This window comes from Leucopleurus acutus (assembly GCF_964270905.1).
Source record: "Leucopleurus acutus genome assembly, chromosome: 16".
Taxonomy (NCBI): Eukaryota; Metazoa; Chordata; class Mammalia; order Artiodactyla; family Delphinidae; genus Leucopleurus; species Leucopleurus acutus.
In genome coordinates this window covers 8,380,126-8,402,068 of record NC_139158.1, presented here as the reverse complement: position 1 = coordinate 8,402,068, position 21,943 = coordinate 8,380,126, and positions in this window count along the sequence as shown.

Sequence of the window (21,943 nt, the reverse complement as noted above, 5' to 3'; positions counted from 1 at the left end):
CAGGCCTTCCTGTGACCGAGGGGAGCTGCCTCTCGGCCTCCCTCACTTTCATCACTCCCCCCCAGAAGCTGCCGTGCTCCCCCAGGCCCTGGCCACAGCCTCTGGGAGTGCTCAGCAAGGGAATGGTGCCCCGGTGGTGCCCAGGAAGCTTGTGGCCCCTCTCCAGGGGAGGTGGCCGTGCTCCCGCTGTTGAGGGCTGTGACGTCCCCACCATCGGCTGCCCCTTAGCTCCCCAACCTCACCACCAGCTGCGACTCATTCTCACTGGGTGAAGATCTCCTTCACCGTGGAATCCCAGCTTTGCTAGTCACCTGCTGTGAGCCTGAGCATCCTTGGGGGCAAAACGGGGCTGGTACCTGCTGGGCAGGGCTGTTAGGCATAAACTGATTGGAGTCAAATGGCACTTAAATACGTTCAGAGCAAGATCTGTGAGATTCTGGGCCTCAGAAGTACAGGAAGGCCTAGGTCCTTCCCCTCCAAGCATGGTTTTGTGAACACCGTTGGGCATCACCTGGGGATTTGTGGGAAAGGCAGAGTTTGGGGCCCCATCCCAGACCTAAGAATCTGCATCTCAACAAAATCCCCAACTGATTCAGGTGTGTGAAGTACTCTGGGCCAGCGGAGTTCCATCAAGAAGGAATCCTGTCCCCCGCCCCCATCAGGTGTGCTGTACAGGAGTAAAAGACTCAGGGGTAGAAAGGGTGGGCTTCCTGGAGGTGGTGATCCTGGAGCAAATCCTCAAACAACGAACAGGTCCTAGCTGGGCAAAATGGGGGAGGTGGGTGTGGAGGGAGGAGAGGATGGTGAGAACCTGTGGCTGTAGGAATAGAGGACCTGGACGTCCAGTAAGGGGGAGAGTGGAGGAGCTGGCCACGGAGGGCTGATAAAATGAAAAAGAGCCACTGAAGGGCTGAGTGCCATGGATGGGCCGTCTCTGTCAGGGAGATCGACCAAGCAGCAGAGTAAAACCTGGAGGCTGACAAAAAGCCAGCCTGGCTCCCTGCCACGGCCGGGCTGGCAGGTCATTTCATCTGTAAGATGGGACTGTCTGAAGACTGAGTAACAGAGCACTTGGTGGAATCCTGGGTCATGCAGCACGACCCCTGGGCCAAATGTCCTGTCTCACATCCCACCCCGCTCTACCCCTGCCCGAGCCCGTTTCCTCCTCCTAAGAATCATTCTGTTTCAGATGGGGGAGTTCTCGACTTCAGGATTATGGTGAGGATTCATGTGACACTTGGAATGCAGTGTGTGTTCAGAGCTGGTCTCCAAGCAAAGGCTACTCCCAGGACCCCCTGGGAGACGGTCCTCGCTAGGACCACCCACCTGTTACTTGCCCTCATTGTCCTGGATGTTGCAACATCTCGGGAACTCTTTTCTCATTCAACTTCTGCTGTTCTCAGAGGAAGTGGCTGCGTGTGGTATGGGGAGGAAGTGTGCCGAGGATGTAACCTCAAGTGTCAGCCCCAGCTAGTTCCAGGAGGTGGGTGCCCTCAGCTCGGGCGGAGAGGCCACCTCCAGCGGTAATGTCAGAGGACCCTGCCTTCCCGCCTCAAGGTGGAGCTTCCGTGGGAAAGGGAGGAAGATGGCAGGCCCATTGCTCAGGCCGCCGCCTGCCCGGGCATTTGGGGAAAGTCCCTATTATATCCTGGGAAACTCTCGGTTAATCAACACTTTGAGTGTTTAAAACTGCGCCCAGAGTCACATAGCACATCCTGTGGGCTCCAAGTGCACCTGTTCACTCTCTTGGGAGACCCCACACTCCACCCTCCTGGACCAGCTTGCAGCTCCAGCCTATGGGTGTGCCCCCATGGTAAAAAGTTTAAAAAATAAGACAACTTAATCTTAAAATTTTGCCTTCCTAATAGCAAGGGGTAAAAAGGGAGATATGAGCTATGTTAAAGAACAATGAAAAAAAATCATCCCACAAATATAAAAGTAAAACATGTCAGAGATCTTGTTTGAACTCATTCATTGAGGGAAACTGCAAGATGGAAAAAACTGGTTCAAAGGAGAATCCAAGAAACAGATTTACAAAGGTGATCAGGAATGCAGGCATGAATTTGCTGATAGAGGCAAAAATGGCTTTCACAGACAGAAATCAATTGCATCTCTATGGGTAAGAGTTATTTGCATTACTATTGATTTTGTAAAATACCTCAGTCAAAGACTAGGAAAGGCACAGATTCTTATAGAATCAGATACCTAGGTGTTCTCGAACACCCTTCCAGATTAACTTTTTGCCCATTTCAAAATTGTCTTTTACAATTTTTCCTGACAGGTGTGAGACTTATCAGGTATTTTAATCAATGGATTCTGAGCAGCTCCTAGGGGCTAATGGAAGTTTCCAGGAGGAGGTTGGATATCACCAGAAAGATAACACTGTGTCTCCCAAGGGACCACCTGCCCTCAGCCTTCAGGTTAGGACACCTTGCTTGTCCACACACCACAACTGATCCCTTCTCTTGAGCAACTCAAGATTCCAAATGAGTGTTAAAAATAAAGTTCAGGGCTTCCCTGGTGGCGCAGTGGTTGAGAGTCCGCCTGCCGATGCAGGGGACGCGGGTTCGTGCCCTGGTCCGGGAAGATCCCACATGCCGCGGAGCGGCTGGGCCCGTGAGCCATGGCCGCTGAGCCTGCGTGTCCGGAGCCTGTGCTCCGCAACGGGATAGGCCACAGCAGTGAGAGGCCCACGTACCACAAAAAATAAAAAAATAAAATAAAATAAAAGTTCAACTGAGTAAATTTAATCTTATTGGCTTCATTCCACAATTCAGGAGTTCGGCAGCATTCCATCTAGCAAATAGAAAGGAGCTCCAAAGAGCTGTACAAAGTGAAAGGCTTTTATAGGCAGAAGCGGGCGGGAAAAGGAAGTTTCTAGCAAAGAGTGGATTGTTTCAGGCAAAGTCACCTTCCTATGGGGGACAGAAAGGGTCTATGGGGCGAATTACTTCAGTAGTGCTGGCCAGGTAATTCCAGATTGACTGGTTAAAGGTTACTTTCCTGGGAGAGGCTGAAACTGCAATTAGGTAATAAGTCTTGGTTTGCTGACATGCGGCTTAGCACAACTGACTCCATTTTGGGCCTGATCTCCGGTGGCCTCGGCCTTGCAGCGGCTTGAAGCAGGGTTTCAGTTCCTGGCCAGTGATTGAGGTCGGGTCACGGCAGTGAGAGCACCAAATCTTAGCCACTAGACCAGTGGTCAGTGACAAGGCCCTGGCCCGTCAGCTGTGTAGAAATGAATTTCCACACAGAGACGGAAAGTAGTGAAGCAAGTGTTTATTAGGAGAAAGAAGTGTACACGTGGATAGACATGCGGGTGGGCTCAGAGAGAGAGTGACACACTCGTGGCAGTTTGAATCACTCATATGGGGCATTTCTTCTGGGTTTCCTTTGACCAATCATGTTGCTCTACCTGGTTCTGAGTCCATATTTGGTATATCTCAGGGTCCTCCCTGTGTGCGTGTGTATCTCTTAGCCAAGATGGATTCCAGCGAAGAGGCCTATGGGTAGTTGACATCACTTACTATGAGTTGGTGCCCCCTCCCTTTTTGACCTCCAAGGAGCCTTTTCTGTGCATGTGTAGTCAGGGAGGTCTCCTTGATTTCAAGAATAAGGAATATGTCGTCTATTATCTCTTATCTGGGCAGGGCCCAGCCTCCTCCATCATCCTGCTTTTATGGAGTTTCTGTCCACAGGGGAGAAACTGTTCAGCTTGGGGCCCATCTATCTCCCACCTCAGGCTTGTTGTCTTTTTTTTTTTTAACAGCAGGGTGCTAGAGCATTAATTTACAATAAGAACAATAACTGTGGGGTGCAGGCTAGAGGTCAAGTGGGATTGCTTAGATTTAAAACAAACTTCTCCAATGAATTAACTGTGAGTTCACATCAGTTATTTCAGACTGGCAGCAAGGGAACTAGCAAGAAGGACAAACCAGTTCACCAAATTGGGCTCCCAGGGACTGGGAATGACATAAGATGGTGCTTTCAGGTGAGACTGATTCCCTCCTCAGGGCTGCAAAACCACTGCGATTTTGTTGGCTGTGTAGGTCGCACCTGGGTCCTGAGCGAGGCCATCACCCAGAGATACCAGGTGCTGTCACTTAATCAGAAATAATGAGCAAGGCAGCTGTGGCTTCTAATCAGACGAGCCCTCCAGAGTGTCAGATGGAGGTCCATTAGCTGAGGCACCAAGCGGCAAAATTCTGCCTTTCCAAGCAAAACATCAGAAAGTGCTCGAGCCCCTCAGTGGTGTCGCTGGGCTCTAATGTCTCGCCTTTTCCCAGGTTGAAGTCGATCTTTTCTTGCTCCAGCGTGAGCCAGGGGCTGGTTCCAAGATTGGAACCTTTGGAAGCAGTAAACCCTGACACCTGGAGTGGAGTTGAAGAACTTTGTTTTTGAATCTAAGTTCCTTTGGCCCCCACCACTCCACCTTCTATGGCCACTTCTTTCCTGGGCCACATCATTCATTCTCAGTTGCTTGGGAGCCCTCAAGGCCCGTGGGTGGCACAAATGCTAGCCTGTGAGACCTTAAAAAATAAAAGTCTTCCTGGGACTTTCTTGGTGGCACAGTGGCTAGGACTCTGTGCTCCCAATACAGGGGGCCCGGGTTCAATCCCTGGTCAGGGAACTAGATCCCACATGCATGCCGCAACTAAAAGTTCACATGCCACAACTAAGGAACCTGCCTGCTGCAACTAAGACCCAGTGCAACCAAATAAATAAATATTTTTTAAAAAGGGCTTCCCTGGTGGCGCAGTGGTTGAGAGTCCGCCTGCCGATGCAGGGGACACGGGTTCGTGCCCCGGTCTGGGAAGATCCCACATGCCACGGAGCGACTGGGCCCGTGAGCCATGGCCGCTGAGCCTGCACGTCCAGAGCCTGTGCTCCGCGGCGGGAGAGGCCACAGCAGTGAGAGGCCCACGTACCGCAAAAAAAAAAAAAAGAGTTCTCAGCACAAGAAAAATTAAAAAAAATAGTCTTCCCTTCTGGGCAGATGATTTAGTACAGAGCCTCCACCTGAAATGTTTCAGCTCCCACAAGGCATACCTAACCTACTCTACTGTGTGTATGTGTTGGGGGGCATTCTCATATTTTTGTGATAGAAAAAATCAGCATGAATGCATACTAAATAAAATAAAAATCCTCAGCTCATCCCTTACCTTCTTGGAGCATCTTAGGTTTCCTCTCAGAAAATATCTATGCCTCCAAGCCTGTGTGTGCATTTAAAACACACAAACGTACCCCAGTGTTCACTGTAGCACTATTTACAATAGCCAGGACATGGAAGCAACCTAAATGTCCATTGATTGAGGAACGGATAAAGAAGATGTGGTACATATACACAACGGAATATTACTGAGCCATAAAAAAGAATGAAATAATGCCATTTGCAGCAACATGGATGGACCTAGAGATTGTCATACTGAGTGAAGTAAGTCAAAGACAAATATCATACGATATCTCTTACATGTGGAATGTAAAAGAAGGTACAAATGGACTTATTTACAAAACACAGAGTCACAGATGTAGAAAACAAACTTATGGTTACCAAGGGGGAAGTGGGGGGAGGGATAAACTGGGAGATTGGGATTGGGAGAGTGGGATATATACACTACCATATATAAAATAGATAACTAATAAGGACCTACTGTATAGCACAGGGAATTCTACTCAATACTCGGTAATGATCTACATGAGAAAAGAATCTAAAAAAAGTGGATATATGTATATATATATAACTGATTCACTTTGCTGTACACCTGAAACTAACACAACATTGTAAATCAATAGTAGTCCAATAAAAATTAAAATGCACACACACACACACACACACACACACACAAAAGTGCCCATTCTACTCTAACCCTCTGCTCTGAAAGTTCCTTTTTTACTTAACAATAGATCTTGGCTACCAGTTCCATCAGCACCTGTGAGTCTTCCTCATTCTTTCTACCTAGCGTTCCAGGGTTATTTAACCAGCCCCGTTCTATGTGTATTGGCTTAAAGTTCAGTTTGCAAGTGGCCAATCCAGTTTCCCTCATTTCCAGCTAACTGAGGGACATCCTGCTGCAGCCTCAGAGCACAGCACACTCACTCTCTCCTGCCTAAAACCTCAAAGTCCCTGTCCCCCGTTCTCCCTCTCGCTGTTGTCCTATTTCGCTTCTTTTCACGACCGGAACTCTTTACTTTTCCCAAATAAAAATAGTCTTTCTTTTTAGGTTACAAAAATGGAAACTATTCATTGGGACACAGTGAAATGCTACAGGAAAAGTACAAAGAAAGTGACTATCACCTGTTCCCACCGCCCTTTGGGCGTCTTCCCAAGCGCACACGGCCACGGGCATCCTTATGTAAGTGGCATCATTCCACACGTGTGGATTTATCCTCTGCCACCCCCTTCAATCTCCTCCTCCCATGTGTGGAACACAAAGATTGCTCTTGGAACAGCTGCTTATGCTTCCAGACTGCATTCCTAACCTCCATGGCCTCAGCTCCTGTCTCTTAATGGAAGCCACTGTGTGGTCACCAATGGCCTTCCTGTCCCTAAGTCAGAAGTTTGGGACCTTTCTGGACATCAGCCGGTTGACTGAAAAATGAGGGAACCCAAGACTGGGAGGCAGGAGCCCTGGGTTCTGGGATGGGCTCCCCACCAGGGGACCAGCTGGTTGGGCCTCTCAGAGTGTCTGTCACCACTGAGCTCCCCCTTCATGGAACCCTCCCCTTGGTTCTCTGCCATCATGTTCACCTGGTGTCCCCCAGTCCAGCCTGTTCCCCAGACACTTCTGCTTCTCATCTGTCCTTCAAAAGTCAGCATTCCTCAGCCCTGGACTGACCTTTGCGCCTCTTCTGTGGTCTTCCCAGGTGATCTCAATTTCATCGCCTGTGACTCCAAAATCCCCATCTCTAGCCCAGATCTCTCCAGAGCCTCATACCTGGCTGTTCGACCCCTCCCCCTACCTCACACTCTGCGTGAGGTTGACTGACTGACCTCCCCTCTTTTCTAGCATGCTCTACCTAATGGGAGGACACTCCCATGCACCCAGTCTTCCAGACCGTTTCCTACTTCCTGTCCCTGTGGAACTTCGCCTCAGCCTTCCCCCTGGCCTCCCACACTGGTTCTCAACCTTGAGCCCCTGAGACTTCCCCAGAGCTCCAACAGTCTGCGTTTAGAGGTCCTCCCCTCTCTAGAGCCTAGGTTCCAGAACCTTCCCAGCCAGCCTCTCACCATTGTTCTACCCATTTGAGTGTCTACGTGTATGTGCAGTGGGGTTTTGGACAAACACTCCAGTGTTTCACTGAGGAAAAAGGAAACGCTTAAAATATCTTTTGGGTGTTGAAAGGCTTTTCTAATGCTTCAGACCATTTCATCTGCATCCCCACCTTTCCTGCAGTGAGGCCAGCCATATGAGGGTGCTCAAGTCTGGAGTCAGACACTACCTCGATATAAAAACCAGCTCTCAGGGCTTCCCTGGTGGTTCAGTGGTTAAGAATCCGCCTGCCAACGCAGGGAACACGGGTTCGAGCCCTGGTCCGGGAAGATCCCACATGCTGCAGAGCAACTAAGCCCGTGTGCAACAACTACTGAGCCTGCGCTCTAGAGTCCATGAGCCACAACTACTGAGCCTTCGTGCCACAACTACTGAAGCCTGCGCACCTAGAGCCCGTGCTCTGCAACAAGAGAAGCCACCGCAATGAGAAGCCTGCACACCGCAGTGAAGAGTAGCCCCCGCTCGCCGCAACTAGAGAAAGCCCGCGCGCAGCAACGAAGACCCAACGCAGCCAAAAATAAATAAATAAATTTATTTTAAAAAAAGACCAGCTCTCAGCTGTCAACTACGTGACCTTGGACACATTGCTTAAGCTCTGTGTCCTCACTTAAGCCTCAGTGTCCTCATCTTTTTATTTTTATTTTATTTATTTATTTATTTTGGCTGTGCTGCATGGCATGTGTGATCTTAGTTCCCGGACCAGGGATCGAACCCGGGCCCCCTGCAGTGAAAGCTCAGTCTTAACCACTGGACTTCCAGGGAAGTCCTCAGTGTCCTCATCTTTAAAATGGGAGTAATGAGGGAAGCACCTACCAGGTGATTTAGACATGTTGTTAATGATTATGGCTGAGAAAACTGAGGCTCTGAGAGGGGCAGGGAAGTGGTCCCATTCTAATCTGTAGCCGCGGCAGGCATCTAGTATAAATCACAGGTTAAACGCTACCCTTCGTTTCTCAATGGAGAGCTGGCTCTGGGCATAATTAGAAGAACCTGACTTTGATGCCCCCCCAGTCTCAAAGCCTATGTCTTCTAAGTCACCTCTGGGTGGTATGGGGAGCTGACTCAGCTCTTGTACCCAGCCTAGGGTACAAGAAACTGGGCCCGCTGCAGTTGTTCCTTCTCTTCCTTCACTAGCTTTTGGTGGGTTACTCCCCCTCTCTCCTCCTCTATAAAATGAAGTGTTTGAACTGAATGTTGGGGGAGGGCTCTTTCCCCATCTCCAGCAATCTGAATCTTCCTCAAATCCCTGATAAAGTATGAGTGACATTAGATTATGTAAGGATATTCAACTAGAGTTCAAGATTCAGAGGACTCTGAATCCCCTGGAACTGTATGCAAAATGTATGTGTATACACAGGTGTGAACACATCTGAGCATTTTTCTGGGAATAACTTTTTTTAGCTTTCTACAGGAGGTCTATGATCCCAAAAGATTAGTCACCAGTCTGGTTTAGGCCTCATCACCTTCGACCTGAACAACAACCTCCAGACTGGTCTCCCCACTCCTTTCTCTATCCTCCACCCACCACAAGGGTATCCTTCTAAAATGCAATGCCTACTCTCATTCCCCTGCTTAATCTTCAATTGACTCCAGTGGCCCAAATTTCTTGCATGACATATAAAGTCCATCATAATCTTACCCAGACATTTCCCCATATCCTGCCACACCCTAATCCATTTTCTCTGTCCTCACCCCATCCATGTACCCTCTGCCTTGGCCACACAGAACATTTCCCTGCTTCCTGAATGCGTCAGGCACTTTCACATCTCTCATCCTTTGCAAGGGATTCCCTGTATTCCATCTGGCAAACCCCTATACAGGCTTCAAAATCCAATTCAAATGTCACCTCCTTTGCGATGTCTTCCTGACCTCCCCCCCCCACCCCGCATTAGGCACCCCCTTCTATGCTCTCACTCCTTTATCACATTTATCCTACTAGATTGTAGGTGTGTGTGTTTTTTTAATTTAATTTTTTATTATCTATCTATCTATCTATCTATCTATCATCTATCTATCTATCTATGGCTGCGTTGGGTCTTCGTTGCTGCACGCGGGCTTTCTCTAGTTGCGGTGAGCGGGGGCTACTCTTCATTGTGGTGCGCGGGCTTCTCATTGCGGTGGCTTCTTTTGTTGTGGAGCATGGGCTCTAGGCGTGCAGGCTTCAGTAGTTGTGGCACGCAGGCTCAGTAGCTGTGGCTCCCGGCCTCTGGAGCACAGGCTTAGTAGTTGTAGCAACGGCTTAGTTGCTCCGTGGCATGTGGGATCTTCCTGCACCAGGACTCGTACCCGTGTCTCCTACATTGGCAGGCGGATTCTTAACCACTGCGCCATCAGGGGAGTCCTGTAGTTGTATGTTTAAGTGTCTGTCTCCCCAGCTAGACAAGAAGCTCTCTTGGGATACATACCCCCTAAACAGGTGAACGTCGAGTTCGGCCCCGCCCCCCCCGCTGTTCCACTGGAACTACGTTTCCCAGAAGGCCCAGCGTCCTGGGCATGCGCACTGGGACGCAAGGAAGCGACGCTGTTTCACTCTGGCTGCCTCTTCGTTAGGCTGGGAGGCAGAGCCTGAGCCGTGCCCAGGCCCAGCGGGGGCTGCAGCCTGAGCTCGGCGGTGTCGTCCGCCTGCCCCCGCGCCCTCCTCAGCCTCGGTGAGAGGGGCGGACAGGCCACCTGCTCGTCGCCAGGGCTGGGGTCCCGGGGACGCGGGGGAGACCGAGCCGATCTGGGACCGGAAGGGGGCGGGCGTGGGCGTGAGGGAAGGTTGGGCCGGGCCGGAGAAGAGCCCCGGGGTGACGGGGGAGGGGGGGGATTGTGGGGACCGGCCTTCGGGTAGATGTCCCGGAGGAGGGAGTTGGCGGAATTGGGAGACGCTGGGAGCTTAGCACGGGACCTGGTGGGAGGGTGAACGCCGGGGTGGAAGCCGAAGGGCTAGCAGGGGGAGGGGCGCAGACACAGAGTTTGGTCCGTCTGTGGGAGTGTACCCTTTCTCACCGGACTTGGAGGAGGCGGTGGTGATAATGCCACCGGCTGCCCTAGTTAGCGTTTGGGTTCTGCTGGGGTCTGCCTCCCGGTGGACGGCTCACTGGAGCCAGGGGCTGTACTTTAGGGGAGTTTGCCTCCTTAGTCTAACTCCTAACTCGCCTCGTGTAGGGTCTGACTTCCAGGAAGTGCCTATTTCCTGGGACCCTGGGTCACTTTCTTGGGGAGGGCATAAGGTATATGCTGTGGAAAGGATTTAGGACGCTTTTTTTTTCCCCCTGAAACTACCCTTTCTCAGCCAGCTGCTGTCCCCCACACTGGTTCCTCTTCTTTAAGTGCCAAAAGCAGTGGAAATAGTTTGTGCAGAGACGCTTGGACCCTTAAGAAACTCAAAATATTTCTGCATGCTATCCTAGCTCCTGTAGAGTTGTAGAAGGTGGTCTTTCGGGTAACCAAAATCAGGCTTTACTTAAACCATCAGTATGACTCTAACTAGGCTTCTTGTTCATTTGCCATGTGACCTTGGCCAAATTTTTTCCGTCTCTGGTGTGTTGATTCCCTGGATACCTGCACTGCAGATCGGCTTTCGAAGTCCTTTCAGGCCTTTCTGTGGAAGGGCTTAGTGTGTGTGTGTTTGTTTTGTGGGGTTGTTGTTGTTGTTGTTGTTGTTAGCCATCCCCTTGGTTATTGAGTGGGCGGAGGGAGACTACTGTACCTTCTGCTCTGCCCAGGCTGTTGGAAAATGAATCTGGTGGTTTCCAGTCGCCAGCCACAGCACACAGACTGGACATCTGTGAATTCGTTTTCACTAACTCCTGTTTCTCAATTTAAAACCTGATCATCTTCTTCCTTGTTGGCAAAGGTGCCTTGGAATTTGTGTTGCTGAGTCAGCAAGCCTTTCAGATTTGCCCGGTTTTTGTTGTTTGAATTTTATATCAAGATGGGAACTCAAACAAGTCATTCCTCCTAAGGATCTGGTATCTGCATCAAGAAGGCACAGTTTGTGCCAGCTCTCCAGAGAGAAAAGGTGAGAGCCATGGGGACTTTACATTCATTGCTGCCTTCCCAATCCGGTTTTCAGTAGAGAAAGTGGGCACTGGGGAGGGTGGAGCTTGAGGTCCCCAGGATGAAAGTGAGCCCTGGGAGTTGATTGTTGATTGCCAACTGTCTCAGATAAATTCAGGTGGCTTCCTGCCAGCAGCTTCTCCTGTTTAACCAGTCTTAGAAGATGCTTTCCGCCTTCAGACGCGCTTTATGGGATGAAGGACACGAGTCACGGTTTCTGCATTTGAACTGGAAATTTTAGTTTCTTTTGTTACTTGAACCTTAACTGGGTGCCTCCTTTTTGTCAAGCCCCATGCCCAGTGCTGGGGTTACAGTGACCAGGAGCAAAAGTTCTGTCTTCCAGGAGCTCATTGTTTGGTGGAAAAGATAAACAAACCATAGACAGTGACAAGGTGTTGTCAGTGTGATACATGTTGAGGAGTGGATAATCACGGGGCGGAGCCCAGCCCACCCTTGCCCAGGAGGGAAGGTCCAGAAGCCTCCAGAAGATGATAGCTAAGGTTGTGAAGAAGGAGTAGGTCCCAGGAAGTAGGGGAGCCTGGCAGAGGAGTCAGTATACGCAAAGTTGTGAAGAAACCTGGCATATCTGGGTCACTGTAAGCAGCTCAGTGTGGCTGAAGCGACAGCGTGTGGATGCGGGGTCGAGAAGCCTGGAAAGGTAGGCAGGGGGCTGAGCGGGGGCTTTTATGGGTCATGCCAAGGCTCAGGGGAACAGAAGGATTTTAGTAGAATTCCAGGAAGGGCTTTTTTTTTTTTTTTTTTTGGCCGTGCCGCACGGCTTGTGGGATCTTAGTTCCCCGAACAGGGATCGAACCTGAGCCCCCTGCATTGGAAGCACAGAGTCTTAACCACTGGACCACCAGGGAAGTCCTAGGATGGGCATTTTATGAGCCATGGCTAGAAATGAGCCAGATGAGCTCCCTGGCTAGAAAGCGTGGAATGGATTTGATTGTTCTCTTCGTGACTGTTTCCGTACACCACTGCCAGCTTCTGGTAGGGGGAGGTAGACAGGGGAGTTTGCCCTCTGGATGCTCCGGGTCTTGTGAAAGAGAGAGAACTGTAGGGGACAGACAGAATGCCGTGGAAGTTGGTAAGAGGGGATTTTTCTTTCAAGTGGGCACATCCCAGCATCCTGGAGGTGTTTAAATGGGGCCTTGAAAGTGTGGGTCAGCTGAGGATGGGTGGCCAAGTGGGTGGGATTCCGGGTAAAGTCGAGGCACGGAGTTGGGGAAACTGGCGGTATGTGGGGTAGCAGCTCATCACTTACACTTTTTAGGAGGGGTCGGGGAAGGGAAGATGTAGATGGAAGAGGATACTGAAGAGAGATGCTCTGGCAGCTACTGTTGATAGGAAGGGACCAGACTGTGATGGGCGTTCAGCATCAGCTGGAACGTGAACATTATTTCTAGAGCTCTAGGGGAGGTGCGGAAGAGAGAGGGTCAGAACTGTATCGGGAAGCTCAACCTCGCACCTGTCTCTAGGGTGGACGAGGAGAGACAGGAGTTGGAGAAGCCAGTCGGCAGAGAGTGCTTGTCAAGGTGAGAGGCAGAAAGGTCCCAACCAGATATTAGCAGTGGGGTCTGAGGAGGCGAGGAGAGGGCAAGCCAGGGCAGCCGCTGGGCTGGGGGAGAAGGCGGAGGAGGGCCAGTGCAGAGCCAGGGAATCCAGGAGGAGAGGGGCATCAGCAAGGAAGGTGGGTTTGGCTTCAGACCTGTTGAAGGTACCGAAGAGGCCGGCAGGAATGGGGCCATGGGCGAGGGAGGAGCATCCCTCATTCATTGCACACACGCTTACGAAGTTGTGTGCCCGGGCTTGTGCTTGGCACTTGGAGTACAGAGAATTAAACAGTCCCTTCTGTGTGTTTGTTTTAATTTTCACCGCAGGTAAACAGAGAACTAGATTAATAAACACTGATCACCGTTCACGCCCAGCTTGCTTTCACTTGTTTCTGAAGTTATTTTTAATGTGTTGTAAGTTCCTGCATTTCAGCCATCCACAACAAAAGCCAGGATCTTGAAACAAAATACACATCCAATCATTTGATCTTTCCTCTCATTCCCATCCTGAGATAACCATTATCCCCTCACTTTCATTTTTATGTAGTTTTACGGTACCTGTGTATTCCTAAGGCACTTAAAAAAATATCGCTACAGTTTGTCCATAGTATTGCATGTCATCTGGTTCATTTGTCTTGAATATTGAATAATATTCCATGGTGTGGGCAAATCACAGTTTATGCGTCTGATCTTCCGTTGATGGGTACCTGCTCGTTTCCAGTTTTGCTGTCACGCGTGGACTGCTCTGAACATTTCCGTACACGTTTCCTGTTGCACATATGCAAGAAGTTTTCTTGGGTATGAGCTGAGGGGTGGTATTTTGCTGGGTCGTAGGGTGAATAAATGTCCAACTTTCGTAGTTGTTACTAGACTTCTTCTGAAGTGATTGTACGAGTTTTCACTCCACCAACAGCAGAACGTAGGCCTTCCACTTGCTCCACACTCTTGCCAACACTTGGTATAGGCTGACTTTTTTTTATTTCTGCCAATGGAATGGGTATAAAATGGGATCTTTGGGATCTTGATTTCTGTGTCCCTGAGCCCTGATGTCGAACATCTCTTCATAAGTTTATTGGCATGTGTGTTTCCTGTAAATTATATGTTCACTTTTTTGCAATTTTTCTGTGGGGTTCCTGGCGCTTTAAAAAGAAAATTGACTGTAAGAGTTCTTTATATATCCTTGATTTTAATCCTTCGTGCTTATTGTGAATATCTTTTTCCAGTTTTTAACTTTCTGCTTTCTTTGAGGCATGTTTTGTTGAACAACCATTCTTAATTTTAACACAGTGAAATGTATCTCTTCATGTATAGTCAGCGTTCTGTGCCTTGTTTGAAGAATCTTTTCCTGACCATAATCCTTGCCTTTTAGGAGTCTGTGCCCTAGTGGAGGGGACAAGTAGATAATTGCACTCAGATGTCACATGGACATTGGTGGTTAGAAGAGGCCACTTCTCCGTGCAGGGCAGGAGTGGATGTAGGAAAGATTTCACTGGACAGAGAGTCTCAGGCTGGGAATTAAGAATTGAGTAAGTGGACAGGTGGGATGAGTACTCATGGTGGGGGGTGAGGGGCATGAAACAGCCTGGCCGGTTCTGGGCTCTCACTAGAGTTGCCGATGGCTGGAGCAGAGGGCTTAAGGGACTCAGGCAGGACATCTGAAGAAAGATCTGGATGCTCTGCGTGCATGGGATTATTGAAGCCATGGGAGCAGATGAGAGGGTCACGGGAGGGAGGAGAGAAGAGAGGTAGGCCAGGGCCCAGCTGCCTGATGCAAGGAAAGGGAAGCAGGTTGGGCTTCCCTGGGGGTGGCCCTCACCACATGCTGCCTGCCATGCTGTTGGATGCTGTATTTCGCCCTCAGGTGTTGGGCGAAGACTGATATGTCTACAGAGGGCAGGCATGTCCTAGGGGAGGCTGGCCAGAGGCATAAGCACTCTCCCACTTTTCAATAGAGAAACGGGTTCAAAGAAGTATTTCTCAACTATAGTTCAGTGGGACCACAGTGAGGTCAGCAAACCGTGGCTCATGGGCCAAATCCAGCCCACAGCCTCTTTTTTTTTTTTTTTTTTTTGTGGTACACGAGCCCTCTCACTGCTGTGGCCTCTCCTGTTACGGAGCACGGGCTCCGGACGCACAGGCCCAGCGGCCATGGCTCACAGGCCCACATGTGAGATGTTCCTGGACCGGGGCACGAACCTGCATCCCCTGCATCGGCAGGCAGACTCTCAACCACTGCGCCACCAGGGAAGCCCCACAGCCTTTTTTTGTTAGTAAAGTTTTATTGGGACACAACCACGCCGGTTAGTTTATGTGTGGCCTTTGGCTGTTTTCACACTACAGTGGTGGAGTTGTGTAGTTGCAACAGACACCCAGTGTCCTACAAAGCCTAAAATATGTACCTTCCGGGCCTTTATAGGAAAAGTTTGCCGGCTCTGCCCTGGAGAGTTGTGGTAACTGTGGTAACCTTGAGAGTAGTACGAGCCACCACAGTGGTGCAGCTCATCGTTGCTGGCTGCATAATGAATCTGGGTCAGGCCTGCAAATGTTGCCAGGCTTTCTGGTTTTCAAGAGAAGCTGGAAGTCTGGATTTTTTTTTTTTAATGGTGGATATTCCAGTTTTTAAACATTGGCTCAATTTGTAAAAACTAAAAACTGTGTAGTAGGCCAAGCAGATGCATCTGGCAGGCTGATTTGTCCACATCAGTGTATCCCTCTGCAAACTGATTTGGGTTTGCTCATACCTGTGGCTTCTCAGGCAAGTTGTTCATCTTTTGCCTCCCTTTTGTCACCTACAAAATGGAGATGATACCCTTTGCTGAGGAATGTGAGGACTAAATGAGACCACTTACAAGATACTTAGCACGGTGCCTGGTACCTAGTAAGCTCTTGGTTGGTGGCCACTGGTGTGATTCTGGCCACTGTGCCTGCCACTGCTTCCGCTGCTCCCCCATTCTGGCCCCAGGATAGGCTCTGACGACCTGTGGGTGGTCAGGTTGCTCCTGGCAAAGAAGGAGCAGCAGGCTCTTGGTGCTGGTGGAGGAGGTTGCGCACTGGGGAACTGTTGGTCACTGGGGCCTGCCTCCTGGCCACTGTGTGGCTTTCTGAGCCCCATTTGGAACGTTCTGCTCTGACCTGCCCCTGGAGGGCCCTAGTCAGGCAGCAGCCAGGAGAGGAGTTATTTCCCTTCTAGCAGCCCCATGTGCAAGGGACAAATCATGTGTAGTTCCTTCCATCTCTCAGGAGCCTAGTCAGGCCTGGGTGGCACCAGCGTAAGCCGTCTCTTTTCTAGACAAAAGCCTTACCTTGCAGCGCTCCCCTGTTGTAATAGTTTGGGCACCTGGATGGTGTGTTTTTTGCACTTCCTTGGAACTCATGGGTGGGACATGGTGTCTCTTGGCAAGGAGGTGCCGTGGTACTTTGACAGGCCTGTCAGTGAAACTCCACTGGGACAGGAGCAGCCGTCTGAAGTAATGATGGTAAGTAACAGTGGTGGGGTTTGTGCCATATTTACGATCTTTTGAAAGTGGTGGGCATTGTAGCGGTTTGTTTCTGAAAACAAAAGTAATAGTTTCCCACTTTAGAAAATGTGAAAAGTTCAGATATGTAAGGAAGTTGAACCAAAGGTCTCTAATAGTTTCTGCACTCCAAGGCAGTCCTTAGCATTTTGGTACCGTTTCTACTGCGTTTTCTCTCTGCTTCTCTTTTACCAAGTTAAAATAGTGCTGTGGGGAGTATCTTTATGTTGAAGTTTTTCTCTCATCTCCTTTGATAGATTTTTTAATGATCGTGTCAAAGCAAGTGAACATTTTTAAACCTCTTGATACGTGTTACCAAACTGTTTTCTGGAAAGGGTTTATCCGTCCCAGAAGTGTGACATCTCAGGGTACTCTCACCAGCACTGAGTACTGAAATTATTTTTACTGCTTTGACAGGCAAAAAAATAATAGGCCATTGTTTTAAATTTGTATTAAAAACAACGTGTCTAGCAAAGTAGAACATTTCTTTGGTGTGTTTGTGTGCAGTATTCGACTTTCCCATCTCCGTGGGAAGGCTTTCTGACAGTGCCTGGGTGGCCGGCTGCCCTGTAACAAGTCTTTGAAGGTCATGCTCTGCTTAGCGGTCATGCGCACCGTGTCAGCTGGTGGGGGGTGGAGTTGCAGGCCCGTGCTTCTTGGAAAGCACCTGAAAAGTGACGCAGCATGGAACTAGGGTTTGAAGTCCACCCGGTCTCACTGGTGTCCAATCCGTGCCCCTCAGAATGCCTCTGTCCCGCACAACAGCTTCCTGGACCTCTCAGGAAGTAGGAATGGAGGGCAGCCCTTGTGTCCATAAGAGCACCCCACTCTTCTGCGTTTTACATATCGATGGGCAGCGTACGGTCACATTTTGAAAAGGGTTCTGCTGCTTATGAGAGGCTGGAAAACCCATCCAACCGCCTGAGCAGTGGAGCCCAGGAAAGGGGAGGTGACTGTCCCAAGGTCACCGAGCATGGAGCCAAGGGTGAACTGCCCAGCTCAGGCCTGGGCCAGGCCACTCTGTATTTCGGTGGGCTTTGCGGGGAGGAAATGGGTCCTCACATGTTGGCAAATTGACAGTCGCCCAGTTTAAAAGCCACGCTCGGGGCCTTCTTCCCGGAGGCCGCAACTGTAAGGGATCCATTTGTGTGGTTCCCCTACCCGGAGGCCCACAGTCAGGCAGGATGAGTTTCACTCAGATTCCTGCATCAGCTCAGGTCTTGTTCTAAAGCTTTTGTAAATCCCCTGGGAATAGAAAGACTCTTGGACACGTGCAACTTTTTTCCTTTGTGTGAAACCCCTTTCTGGTAGGACAGTAGCGTCCCTCTGTGCCTCGGAGCCGTGGGGCTGTGCACAGGCGTTTGTGGCTAAATGTGACAAGAGAATGCAAGAGAAGGCAGGATGATTTTTCTCGTGGTCAAAGTTGTTGATACATTTTTTTTTTAATTTTTATTTATTTATTTATTTTGGCTGTGTTGGGTCTTCATTGCTGCGCGCGGGCTTTCTCTAGTTGTGGTGAGCGGGGGCTACTCTGCGTTGTGGTGCGTGGGCTTCTCATTGTGGTAGCTTCTCGTTGCGGAGCACGGGCTCTAGGCGCGAGGGCTTCAGTAGTTGTGGCACGCGGGCTCAGTAGTTGTGGCACGCGGGCTCTAGAGCGCAGGCTAAGTAGTCATGGCGCACAGGCTTAGTTGCTCTGCGGCATGTGGAATCTTCCTGGGCCAGGGCTCGAACCCGTGTCCCCTGCATTGGCAGGCGGATTCTTAACTACTGCGCCACCAGGGAACCCCTTGATACAGTTTTTTAAAAATAACTTCTGTTCGATCATAATAAGTAATATGATCATTGTAGAACATTTGCCAGTACAGAAAGAGGTAAAGAATAAATATCCCATAACTCCATCACTCCTAGTAAAATGTCAGTGTTGTTCCTTCCCACCTTTTACAAATTAGCTTATATTAGAACCTGGTGTCACAGACTGGCCGTCTGACCTTGAGTAAATTCTTAATTACTTTTGGCTTTGGTTCTCATGTCTGTAAAATGGGGATAATCTTTACCTTCAAGGGCAGTTGAGGGTTGAGAGAGCTGGATGGCAAGAGCACCGGACAGAGTGCGTGCCACATAGTAGGTGCTCAGTAAATGGCACACCCACCCCCTTGAGAGCATATAGTGTATATGGTTACATATCCGGTATTTTTAACTTGTCAACAGCATTATCCTAGGTCTGAAAGCCTTTTAAAAACATTTTTCAAGGCTCGTATTCCATCATTGGGGTGTACCATAATTTATTTAAGAATTCCCTTATTCCATTATCATAAAGTGTTTAGGTTGCCCCCAGACTAAGGCTGTTTTCCCATGGCCAAAACTGTTATTAGAATAATAACAGTTTTCATAATTAAGAGCACCCTAAATAGCCCCATCATTAGGAGCCGAAACAAATTAGGTTTTTGAACTGCAGCTTGGGGATGGCTGAGGCTGTAACAGAGAATGGGTGCATTGACACGGCCACTGCGTGTGCATGGTTGCTGCGTTCCAGGGGAACTTCAGTGGGTGTTCTGGGCATCGTGCCAAGTGTGCCCCAGGCGCCTGGAGCAGAAGGTGCTCCTCTCTTTCGGCGTGTGTGTTTTAGACCCTCTGGGATATTAGGCATTTGACGAGCTGCAGCCCCAGCTTTGGGTCAGCCCCAGCTCTGCCCTCAGGGAGTTCCTGTTCTGGGGGTGGTGAGAGGGGGGACAGATACTGAAACCAATAAATGCAGTATGTTTGGATAAATGGAGAATGCAGTGAGGACGCACAGGAGGATGGGGTCAGCACTTTCTGTTAAAGGTGTGGCTCAGAGCGGGGTGCTGTGGCTGAGTCTGGAAGGATGGGCACATTGCTGGGGGCTTAGGCGCAGAGAGGATGGAAGTCTGGACGTGGGCACCAGCAGGATCAATGTCTGGGAGGTGGGAAATGGCTCCGAATGTTCTGGCACTTGCTAGAATTTGATGCATGTGGACAAAAGGTGGAGGCCTTGGTATTAGTGGGGACAGTGGCCGGTCGTGGAGGGGCCGTGTGCTGTGTCTTTCTCATCTCTGGGTCTCTAGTACCCTGACAGAGCCTGGACCGTCGTGTGCCTGCAGTCTGTAGGCCAAACACGTTCATGAAGAGCTTAGCTGAAGTTCTCGAGTGTAGATCTCAGGCTGTTTGGCAGAGTTATCCGAGTTGGTTCATCTGGGGGTGTGTGGACATGCTGGAACATACCACGTGCGCTGGTACATGGGAGGCCCCTGCTGCCAGAGAGATGAGTGACGCCTGCCAGGAGGTGCCGGGGGGAAAGTCTGGACTCAGGAGTAATTGGCCCTGAAACCAGTCCTGTGATTTGTACCTGGATGTGGGTCCAGAGACCTCTAGTTGCAGGCGCTGAGCTAATAAGCTCGCCAGCCATCTCGAGGGCATCCCGGGTCTAATCCTCCATGGCGGGATGTGTGCTACTGTTGGAGCGGTTGGCAGCTCAGGGGTGGCCCTGGTCCCCCTATGTGTGCTCAGAGTTATTGCAGGCCTGACGCATTGCCCACGTTCTCAGGCCGGGTAGCTCAGTGCCGCCCTGGGCCGCCGCTCCTCACCTAGACTTGAGGGGTGGGAGGTGCTGGGTTGGAGGGGAGCAGGGAAAGGGAGGGAGGCCAAGATTGGCTGATATCGGCTGTGTGCCTGGAGCTGTTCTGGGTGCTTTATACACACCTATCCATCTGAATCCCCTAGAAAAGCACTTAGAATAGAGGTTGATATGTCCACTTCCAAGCGAAATCGGGCTTGGAGGGCTTAGGTACCTTCACCAGGTGACACAGTGAGTAGAGTGCAGTGAATATGTGGCGTGTGGACACCACAGCCTGTGCCTCTTCCCTGTCACGTGCTGCTCCAGCTCTGCCTTCCTTGTGGGGCAGGTGGTATCGGCCTTCTCACTGAAACCCTGCTGGAGTACAGTCTCAGGGACAGCAGCGAAAGCCCAGGAAGGGTCCCAGCCTCATTAGTGGCCATGAAAGTGAGTCACCAAAACCACCGGGGCCTCGGTTTTCTCATCTGCAAAACAGGGACAAAATTCAATGTCTGTACTTAAGGGGATTGTGTGGGAATCGGAGCGGATGATGTGACTGGGAACCCTGTTGGCACCAGGGCCCTCTGTGGACGTTACAGCTGAGGGTGCTCACAGCTTGAGATGCAGGCTCCTCTCCCCCTTCCTCCCCTCCCCCCACCGCTTTTCTCCCTCCCCCCTCTCTAAGCAAGTGGGGTGCAGAGAGGCTGAGAGGCTAGAGAGGGCTTAAGCATCCCTAGGATTTTAACGTTTATTTAGGCGGAGCCCAAGGTAGAGCTCATGCTGAGCTTTCCTCGCTAAGAAAATGGGCATTAGAGCCAGTTGATCTGGGTTTGCACTCTGTGCTACCACTTACCAGTGTATGTGTGACCTTCAGTAAGACCTTGACTTCTTTGTTTTCCTGTCCATAAAGTGGGAGAAATACCGCCTTGTCAGTCTGTTTGGCCCCGTTCCTCTCTCACCCTAGGAGCTTCCACAGACCCCCTTTCTTCTTCAAACAGCTGCAGGCACATAGAATCTTCATCTGCCTCCATTCAGTCGTGCTTTGAGCTAATCCACGTATAACACATGCTACATGACACGGCCTGTGCTGGGGCTGGCGAGGTGGCTGTGGACAAGGCCGACTCGCTGGGTGTCTGCCTTCTGAGGGGGCAGAAAGACAGGGACCGCCATATGTGTATGTGGGCATTAGAGTTCTGGTCGGGGCCGTGGAGGAGAAGTTCATGTGATGGATGGCCTGGGAAAACCCTGAGTGATGCAACTGGGCGGGAGTGACTGGGAGAAGAATGTCTTGGGAGATGGGTGTCAAGTCTTTGGAGCTGACCGCTGGTCAGCAAGGCCCAGGCCCAGGGAGTGGGGTGCAGAGAGGCCAGAGAGGGAGGGCTTCAGCACCCATAGGATGTTAATGTCTATCTAGGGTCTGCCCTCTGTGGTTAATGGTGCGGGAAACCAGGGCAGCCCGGAGACCTGGACAGAGCTAGGACCCACCCATGCTTAGAGTCGCAGCTCTGGCTGTCCTTGAGCCCCTGGTCCTTTCTGAGACAAGTTTTTTTTTCATCTGTAGCATAGCAGGTGTTAATATGTGTCTCACAAACAAACCTGCTTTGGAAACCTGTGTGGCGTCCTCACAAAGGTATAAGGGGTCATGCTGGCCTCAGTCCACAGAGGATTGGGGTGACTCATGAAAATACATACAGTATAAGAGGATACACTTAGTAGTTGGGCCAGAGGGAAATTATTAGTAAAAGGACAGAAGCAGGGCTGACGATTAGCACCCAGAATTCACCCACTGTGTCTTCCTGGACATTTGCAGAGGTAAGGAGGCTGTTTGATTGACTCCGAATTCTTCCTGGCTGCCTGAGCAAAGAGACAGGATTAGGTACTTGGTTCACGATGCCCTTAAGGTATTAGGGAAAAAAGTGACTGCGGAAAAGCACGATTCCCACCCCCACCCCCCCACCGCACTGAGACTGACTCTGGCAGGGCCAC